Below are 10,463 nucleotides of genomic sequence, written 5' to 3' on the forward strand. Positions count from 1 at the left end.
TTTTGCTTAGAATCAGTCTTATTGAAAAGACCACATCCCCAAAGAGGTGTCATCAAACTGTGATGTGATTGATAGATTGGGCTCCACCTCTACCTTCACCCATATGAGTCGAGATGTTATAAAATCTAGGGATCACAAACCATCTCTTATTAAAGTGACACAAATAGCACGTTAAAGTACATGATCCACAAAGATAGTAAAATTATCCGTGTACCTACGTGACACAACCACAACATGTACAACCGTAAATGCACTCTTCCCATTATCACCTTATACTTTTATTTAAACAAAACGAGAATATTTTATGCAAACATGCAAATAAGACCTCATTTGAACACTTCCAGTCCTCATTTTGGCCGCTGCTCACAAAGGCACAAAAGGCATTTAGAACTAGCTGTGGAGCCCTGGTGGTGTCGTGGTTACACATTGGGCTGCGATCTGCATGGTCGGCAGTTTGAAACCACCAGCGGATCCATGGGTGAAAGACTGGGCTTTCTACTCCTGTCAGCAGTTACAGTCTCGGAAACCCACAGGGGCTCTGTGAGTCAGCACTGTCTGATGCCAGTCAGTTTGGCTGTGGGTTTCCTCACTGCCCTGCTCCTTCTATATTTCTTTGTGCTCCGCAAGTACCTACGCTGATCATGGCTGCTTGCCTGAAGTGACTCAACCCTCCATTCCTGAAGAGTGGGGGCCAACAGGAGGTATGTCAGACTTGCGATGCTGTAGCTTATCATTGACTTTCATCACCGGATATGGTAGCTCTCAGAGACAACTCTAGACACATACTTGAAGACCCAGCCCTGCTTCCATGGAAGCGGAAGTGCAGAATGCCTCCTGGCCACTGTGGGCTCCTTATGCCACTGGAGCAGCAGGCAAAGAAGGGTGTTATTATACCGAGGAGTGTCAAGGGGACATTGGTGTAGTATTAGATAATGGAGATAAAGAAAGATATGCCATGAGTTCAGGAGATTCTTCCTAGACTAATTATAATATTTAGGTGTGCTACTCTGCATACATACAAAAAAAGCATAGGTTTGTTTGTTTTCCTGAAAAATAACATTGCTAAAGATTTTCACTCCTTTCATTCACCTGGCATCTTCTAGTTGGCTAGCCAGGCAGGTCGCTGTCTTCCAAATTTCTCGCCATAAAACAGAGGTCAGCAAACTCACTTGAGAGTCATTTGAGGCTCCTTCAGTAGGTACATGTGGCTCTGTTGGAAAATCAAAAATTTAATGATTTTATTCAGATAATGGTGTTTTTTCCTGTTTGTAAAAATATATGTTTAGCTCGCAAGTAATTTGTTAATTATTGTGAGGGACAGGATTGGCACTTCCTTCTCAAAAGTTTGCCAAACCACGCCATCTGAGCACTTTCACTGTGTCATCCCTCTGTTGATGCATCTCGGTTGCTATTCCAGCCGCTCCTGAAGACTTTTTTGAAACTATACCTCCAGTGCGTCTTTTGTCTATCCATTCCTACCAGTGTGTGCTCATGTGCGATCTCCTGACATAGCCGGATGCCGGCCAGTTCTTTGCTGTCGTGACTAAGGAGTGACTGAGATTACTCATTCCATTTCATTCTGACACTTCCTCCCGCATGCAGTAGGTTTCCCATATGCTCTTTCAATATTGCTGGTTTAGCCTTCGAGTGTCTCTCAAGTTCTTTCTGTTGAGAAATGTTGAGTGTCTTCTTCCTCTTGGCTTTTTAATTCAAGGTCTTGGTGTGTCATTATAATGCCTTATTTTGTCTTCCTGAGCTTTAAAATCTTCCGTTCATCTCTTTTACTCCATTTCTCCTGTGTGCTTTAGCTACTCTACTTTCAAGAGCAAGTTTTAGAAACATCCATGATAGTCCTTCTTTTCCTGAGTTTTCACGGACCCTTTGCTCTCTACATGTCTGTTACTATGAGACAGACAGACGCTGGCAAGTGAACAAGAGGTGGTGACGGCAGGAATCTGGCAGAAACTGTAACACAAAGGAGAGGTGGAGACACGATTCCATGTATACCTCTCCAACACAAAGGAAGATAAAGGGCAGATAAGACACTTTTCCTCATCAATGAAAGAGAGAGTGCAAAAGCTAGGCAGAGAAAATCAGGGTGTTCACACTACCCCCACAATGATTGGATAGACTCTTGAGGTTGGGGTCTGTGACAAGAGCACAGCTTAAAGTCTGGGGTGATGGGATGCACATACCTGGAAAGAGGAGGTTCACTCTATAGAGGACCACTTAAGAGCCAAAGACCTGCCAAAAGCCACCCTGTGGTGGGAGGCTCTCATTAGCATATTAAAAGGTCCAGCTATACATTTTATCAGGCCTTTTAGACTAGCTAAGGAGCCTTTGGACTTATTTCCAAAGTATCCCCTTCAAATCTTTTCTCTGGCTTAGGTCTACATTTTGTACCTTGCCTGAAATCTTTCTTGCAACTGGCACAAGAACCAAAGAGCAATGGAGAGGTTTGAGACCAGCCTCCTCCCAGTAACAATACTCTAGATATCATCACACACTCCTCTCTTCCTGAGAAAGTTTCCACATTCAGGTGAGATACAGTCAAAGTTTTACTTTGGCTCTTATGATTTTTGTTCAACTTCAACAACTTTGATAGGAGCAATCAGTAATGTGCTCCACAGCCAGGCCCCAACAGTTCTGATTCCATATTGAATCCATGTGGAAGAGATGATGGAGAAGCTCACTGGCTCCAGAGGCAGTCAATGAGATCTCTGTGTATTCTACTCAGGGAGGTCCACGTGTACAGTTGTCACCTAGGGGATGCTGAAAGGTATTTCCAATGAATTATTCATTGATCTGACAAGCAATCAATTGATCGTGTAACACAGGCATTGCTTCTGTCACTATGCCACAGTGTCGAACAATTTGTTCTTATTTGTTTCCAATGTTTGCATTCCATCACCAGGAATTACCAGTGTGCATCAATTAGATGTTGATTACTTTCAGACTGCTGAAGTTGGTGAAAAGAAAACAAAAATTGTAAGCAACTCAATTTTTTCCTCTTTGACGTTAGTGACTGATGGTGAAATAAGTTGTATGGTGAGAATCTCATGGGCCTTACACTGCAGATCACCATTTCTGTAGTCCACAACTGAAACAACTTATCCAGCCTTCTAAGAGCCTGCCCTGCTCCCCTTCCCTGTTTGGAGCTCTTCTTCTTGGAGTATACTAGCTTCCACTCTCCCCTCATGAGTATCTTTCTACAGAACCGTCTACTAATCCCCCGGTTCTCTTAGATGATGTCCGCGCCGCCATTTCTCTTCAATTTGCGTAGGTCATGGGCTTGTTCAAAACAGCCAATTCCAGTACGTTTCCACTCATGAACGCATATAGTATCAATCTTCATGTGTTCCACTTCATTTTTTAAACTTTCCATTTTTCTATATTCATATTTAATCTACCTGTTTATTTAAGGATGTTTGTAGCTTTTTATCATTTGGACCTGTGCTACATCCTCACATGAAGAGACCTTACTTTATTCAAGTCTTTAAACTTGAGGAGGCAGTTTCTCCTTAGTTATATTTTTGTTATATTTCCAGGTATAATTTTAGTGTCAAGGGCATATGGTTACTGCAGTTCAAAGCCGAAAGATAGGCGTTTTACTCCCATAAAGAAATACAGACTCAGAAACCCCCAGAGGCAGTTCTCTGTCCTGTAGAGTTGTTAGAAGTCAGAATCAACTCAGTGACAGTGAGCTTGGTTTTGGTTTTGATCCAATTGAAAGGCTCATCTTTGGCACTATGTCAGACAATGCTATGTTGCTATTCAAAAGGTTGTCACGAACCAGTTTATTCAGAATTAGATTATCAAGTGCTTCTCCCTGTTTTAGTTTGGAAGCTCTGTTGACACCTGTCCATCATAGGTGACCCTCCTGGTGTTTGAAGTCCTATTGGTGGCATATTTCCAGCATCACAGCGACAGGACAAACGGACAGATGAGTTGAAACTGAAGATGACAAATAAGGATCTTCCTCTAGAACTACATCCAGAATTTGGACTTCTAGGCTCCTGAAAATAAACCACTCTCTTGTGGTATTTTTGTTTCAGCAACAGTAGGTATTTAATATCATGAGCCATAAATCAATTTTCATCACAAGAAATCTGCTAGTTTTATAAAACATTAGGATAGATTTTAAATCAGCTTGGCTTTTCTTTTCTTTTTAAATCATTTTATTGGGGCTCATACAACTCTCATCATATTCATACATACATCAATTGTATAAAGCACATTTATACATTCATTGCCCTCATCATTCTCAAAATTCGCTTTCCGCTTGGTTTCCTGAAATCAGCTCATTTTCCTTTTTCCCCTCCCCCTCCCTCCTCACTCCCCCCTTCCTCATGACCCTTAATAATTTATAAATTATTATTTTATATTATCTTACACTGCCCGGTGTCTCTGCCTTCACCCACTTTTCTATTGCCCATCCCCCAGAGAGGAGGTTATATGTAGATCCTTGTGATCTATTCTCCCTTTCTACACCCACTTCCCTCCCAGTATCGCTACTCTCACCACTGGTCCTGAGGGTTTCATCTGTCCTGGATTCCCTGTGTTTCCAGTTCCCACCTGTACCACTGTGCATCCTCTGGTCTAAGCAGGTTTGCAAGGTAGAATTGGGATCATGATAGTTGGGGGGAGGAAGCATTTAAGAACTAGAGGAAGGTTGTGAGTTTCATTATTGCTACACTGAACCCTAAGCGACTAATCTCCTCCTCACTACCCCTCTGCAAGGGATGTCCAGTTGTCTATAGATGGGCATTGGGTCCCCATAACGAGCTCCCCTCATTAACGATGGTATGATTTTTTCCCCCACCTTTGGTGCTTGATACCTGGTCCCCTCAGCCCTTTGTGTTGGTGTGATGCTTCCATGTGGGCTTTGTTGTTTCTGGGCTAGATGGCCACTTATTTACTTTCAAGCTTTTAAGTCCCCAGACACTATATCTTTCGATAGCCGGGCACCATCAGCCTTCTTCACCACACTTACTTATGTAAACATTCGTCTTCAGCATTTACGTAGGGAAAGTGATCACACAATGATGGTTTTTGTCCTTTTGTGTCTGCTACCTAATCCCTTCAACACCCCGTGTTCACACAGGCTTGTGTGCTTCTTCTCTGTGGGCTTGTTGCTTCCGAGCTAGATGGCCGCTTGTTTGCCTTCAAGCCAGACGCTATATCTTTTTGATGGCCAGGCACCATCAGCTTTCTTCACCACATTTACTTAAGCACAAGTCTGTCCTCAGCGATCATGTCGGGAAGGTAGGTATCATGAAGTGAGCATTTAGCTGAGCAAGGTGCTCTTGTATTAAGGGAATGTGTGTGAGGCCCAATGTCCACCTACTACCCTACTACTAAACCTATAAATATATGCACATAGGTCTATTTCCCCCATAATAATAAAAAATATTTTCACATATGTAAATTTCTGTATTTAGGCTTCTATGTATGCCATTTTCCTCCTACCACTTTCCTCTATTTCATTATGCTTTCGTCCTGTCCCACGATCATGTTCAGCCTTCATTCTGTGCATAAAATTGGGGATGGCTTTGATAGCGCCAAAGTGGCACATAAGAACATGGCAATGACAGCAGTAACACTGACATCAGCTTGGCCTTTTCAATTAAGAAATCCATCTCTCTAGGAGTTAACATCCCTTATTGTCTATAGTTCACATCTGTTCAAGGTGGGCAAACACCAACAGCCTATATGAGCGAGCCTGGCACTACCATGGTACTAAACCAGATAGAACTTAATTGTACCTCTAAGAGGGTTCTTTTTAAAAAAGATAATTTAATAGTAACAAATATATTTCTTACATAAATAGTAGAAAAGCCTAAGAAACTGAACACATAGGGCAAAGGTAAAATTAACTGAGTTAAGGACTGACTGCAAGAGTACAGATATAATAGAAGGTTTTCAAAATATTTACATTTTCCCAATGAGTCAAGCACATGATTATATTGTCCTTTCCTGACATGCAAATATAATCAATATATAATTGTAGTGAATTATTGAACATGGCTCTTCTAGCCATAATCTTTGTTGCCTCCTCCAAATGCCCTTTTGCTGATGCGTGTGGGTAAGAAAAAGTGGAGGAAGAAATTGACTGGATTCAGTTGTGAGTAATTTTTGAAAAGGCTAACTGCAATTGCCATCTACTGGGTATTAGTAACACAAGAGAGTGGGCATCTCACTATTAACCAGATATAAAGGCCCGGAAAGGAGTGCTTCCTTTGGACCCTGAGATCCTTGCACCTCTTAATCCAGCTTTAACACCAGAGGGCTGGCAGAGGAGCAGCAACTGCCAAACCCAGAGCCAAAGCATGAGCTGGAGTGGTGGACTTCTAGCCCATAGAGCAAGTAAACGTGAGTGCCTTGGGACAGGAAGCTAACTGTGGAGTAGAGCACCTCCAAGCCCTTAAATGGGGGAGCTAGGTTTGCTGACTCATGGAGCTAGCACTGAGCACCCTTAGGCTGATGCTTATAGTGGAATGGCATGCCCTGTGAGCATTTATTGGCAGTCCTAAAAGAGCTTTGAGTTCTTTGTGGCCATTGCGAGTAATCACAGAACCCAGCTGAGAGGCAGAATATTTTAGGAGGGACAATTCGTGTTCGAATCAGCAGAGTGGGGCATGTCTGACTTCAGTCTCAAAGAATTCTGCATTGGACGATGCCCTTGAGTTTGATGTTCCTTTCCCCTTGCATAGCTGGAGGAGGGCAGATGCCATGCATCCATTATGTCTTTTTATAATGATCTACTATAAATTTGATCACAAAACTTACATTGGGACAAAATTCTATTTCACCTAGGCCAGAGAAGTCAGTGCTTTCTGGATTTATGAATTCCTAGAAGCTTATAAATATCTGGGTTAACGGAATAATGAAGTAGATTCTGTTCCACTTTAAGAAAAATAATAATAAGCATTACTCCCCAAAATATGGGATGCATAATCATTATTGTTTGTGACGTTAAATTAACATGGACCAAAAGATTGAAATGTGACTCAGAGCCCCAGGACAAGGCTGGGATGGATGACAAAGGACTGCATAGCTCTAAAGCCTCCCCAGTGGGCTCCACTTGTTAGGAATCAACTCAGGACCTGAGCCACCTGAAGAAGAAAATAAGAGGCCCTTTGCTCTGCTTTCAGAGAGTATCTCAGCAAAAACACTTCAGGAAAACAGGGTGAACCCTTTTCTTTCAGATCTTCAGAGTATGGCTCTGCATGGCCGCTCTTAATATCTGCCAAGCATTTTAAACTCTTGCCCTTAATTGTACTTCATGAGACTACCTATCAGCTGTGTGGTCTTTAATTTTAAAAGGTGGCACATGACATTTTCAAAAGGTGATAAATGCAAAATATGACTTACTAAAAGGAGCAAACTGTATGTATACTTCAAAGTGAATACGAGTATAAATGAGAATAGTATATCTTCTAGCACTTCCTGACACACAGAGAAAATAACACTCTAAGAGTCACAAGTCTGGTCTCCTACATATTCATTGATTAGGAAACTAAACAATAGTCCTTATGTTTAAAATCAGATATCTGACATGTTTGAATAGACTTCATTCCATTTTTGAATGGGACTGTTCTATGAGAAGAATAATGAGTTTCCTTTTGAAACAAAATACAATAAATAGAACCAAAAAAAGATTATTCCGTGCTGCTGTTTCCTTGATAGCTTTCACATAGCCCCCAAACTCCTTACAATGAACTATCAATAGAGTGCAGCTTCTAAATGTCCCCAGCATGGGAATGGATGCTGAGTTATTGTTCTAGAAAAATTGATAAGGTCTTGACTAGTGAAGGCAGTTTGTGTGGTAATCCTGTCTCCTAGGTTGCAAGTCAATCAGAAATAGGATTTGTCTGCAGGCTTCTAGCATTGTACTGGCAGCAAGTAATGCCTATAGCTCTAGGCACCTCCCTCCACCACAGAATGTTTATCAGAGAAATAGCTATGTGTCTCCGGCTCAACTTGAGAAACAAATTCATAGACACTCATATGTGTATAAGAAAGAGCATTATATAAAAGAGCAATTTTATATTGAAAAAACACCCCGTCTGGATCAAGTCCATAAGTCTGATTTTAGCCCATACGTTCAATACCAATCTATAAATTCCTCTTCAGACTCATGAAACATAGGCAATGCTGCCAATGCAGAATGATCATAGGTTAGTGGGTGGAAAGTCTTGTGGATCCGGTGGTGGTGGAAGCATCTCAACACTGGCGTGGGTCTCCACGTGGCTCCTCTAGCTCCAGGGTTCCAGCTTCATCAGCATAGCTCTATGTGGCTTGTCAACAGGAATATCTCACAGGGAAAGTGTGTGTTCTGCCTTCAGGGAGGAAGACAGCAGTTCCCAGAATCCTCAGGAGAAGTCCATGCCCACACTCAGGCCTCATTGGCTATGACCTGATTGACAAGCTAGACTCCACCCCTTTGCTCAAGTTGACAGCAGTTTATGTAACTGCCACACTAGCCAACTATAACTTCTCTTTTATTCTATCCCTGTACTGAGGGTTCCGTTGGGTTCTCTTGCCTAGGGATGATAACCTTGGTTGAAGAGTCTGTTTTCAAACATAATGTCACCCATACCGTGCTTAGCTGCCATCCTGGTCGAATCTCTTTAATGATAGACCATTACTGAGCATACAACTCTGGCGGAAGCCTCAGCCTGATGGTATTCAGTGTAGGGTCCATGAATCAGCAAACCAGGTCCCTGCATTAAAAACCCAGAGGCACCCCTTCCAGTAAGCCCCAGCCCAAAGGCACTCACTCAGCTACCCTTCCTTGGATCAGCAAGTCCATCTCCCCCAACTGCCCAGAGGCACTTGACTCCACAAACCAGCCTCTGGCACAAGGGCACTCAGCTTTATTTGCTCTGTGGGTTTTGAAGTCCGTCACCCTGTTCTTTACTGACAAAAGATACTTCAATAGGAGCTGTGCATAACATTACCAGAAAATGGGATGCTTGCTCAGGACAGACACCTCACTTAACCAAGGCGTTGTAATGATGCTGATGGCTGATTATTAGAATATGTACTGTAAGCCATTGCTATCGACAATTATTAGTTGGAAAGTTCAGTTGAATGCACACCCATGGCCTTCAAGTTGATTTCAACTCATAGAACCCCCAAAACACAAAGCAGAACTACTGCATCGGGTTTCTGAGACTGTAAAGCTGAAGCAGACAGCCTCGTCTTTCTCCGGTGAAGTGGGTGGTGGGTTTGAGCCATCCGTCTGTCAGCAGACTAGCACTTAACACACAGTGCCACCAGGGTGTATTAGTTTGACACGGTATTATTAAAAACAACTGGTCATACAGATAAAGATTGAGATTTGTTTAATTCTACAATACAAATATATCTTTTATCTTAGAAATAAGTGAAAAGTGTTTGTAAGCCCAGGCAATATTTAATGTTAATATAGTCAGCTCTGCAATCAACAAAGAGTTAAAAATTACGATCATGGAGAGAGGTGCATGAAGTATTTTTAGATTATTTCTAAATTCTTTCAAGAAAATGTGAATTTCATTGCAAGGACATGTGAAATCTGCATCTTATTTTCAATGTGAAGTGTGTGTGTATGTGTGTGTGTTTATAATTACTCTATGGAATAATTGAGAAAATTGAATAAAAATTTTAGGTAAGAAGACAGAAAGATGGAACAAAAGGTGGAAATAAGAGAATTGTTTTACTTTTGTTTTGTTTGTTTTTTTAACCTAGAAAAGCAAATTTGACCAATACACCCTGGAACACTCTGTTCTGTTGCTCCAGTACTATATTTATACAGTATCTCTTCACAAAGAATAATTCTGTAGATGTTGCTAAAAGCAATATTACACTGAAGTATATTAGTTCTCCTAATAGAAGGATATTTCTACTCAGGATAGCCTCCTCAGGACGCAAATGCACTGTATCAGAATTAGAATTAACCCCAAGTGAAATTCACAAAAAGTATATTAAAACTTTATGTTGTCATCCTCTAAGTCACTTTGAGATTCACTCAAAGTAGCTGATGCTGTTTTAGCCTAAGCGTTTCATGGTATAGGTCAATACTATAGATCAGTACAATGAACTGTAAGACTAGACCATCATTCACTCAACTGACCTTCCCTTAATCAAGTGACTAGATTATTCCATTCTCTTTATCCTTTCCTCAAAACTATCAATTGATAGTTTGAACCATTTAAATTAATCAGTATACAGACCTTAAAGTTAAACCCCAAACTATCAGGGCCATCAATTAGAGAATTGTGACCAACTTGAGAACTTTGACACAGGGAATACATAAGCTATCAGAAATAGGGAAGCACACAAACACACAGGAGGCACAAATTGGCAAGTGGGACATACTGAAGATAAAATACCTGTGTACATCGAAAGAATTCACCGACACAGTAATAAGAGAGTCCACAGACTGGGAAAAACATCTTTAGCAATGACACATCAGACAA

Source organism: Tenrec ecaudatus, chromosome 8, assembly GCF_050624435.1.
Source record: "Tenrec ecaudatus isolate mTenEca1 chromosome 8, mTenEca1.hap1, whole genome shotgun sequence".
Classification (NCBI taxonomy): domain Eukaryota; kingdom Metazoa; phylum Chordata; class Mammalia; order Afrosoricida; family Tenrecidae; genus Tenrec; species Tenrec ecaudatus.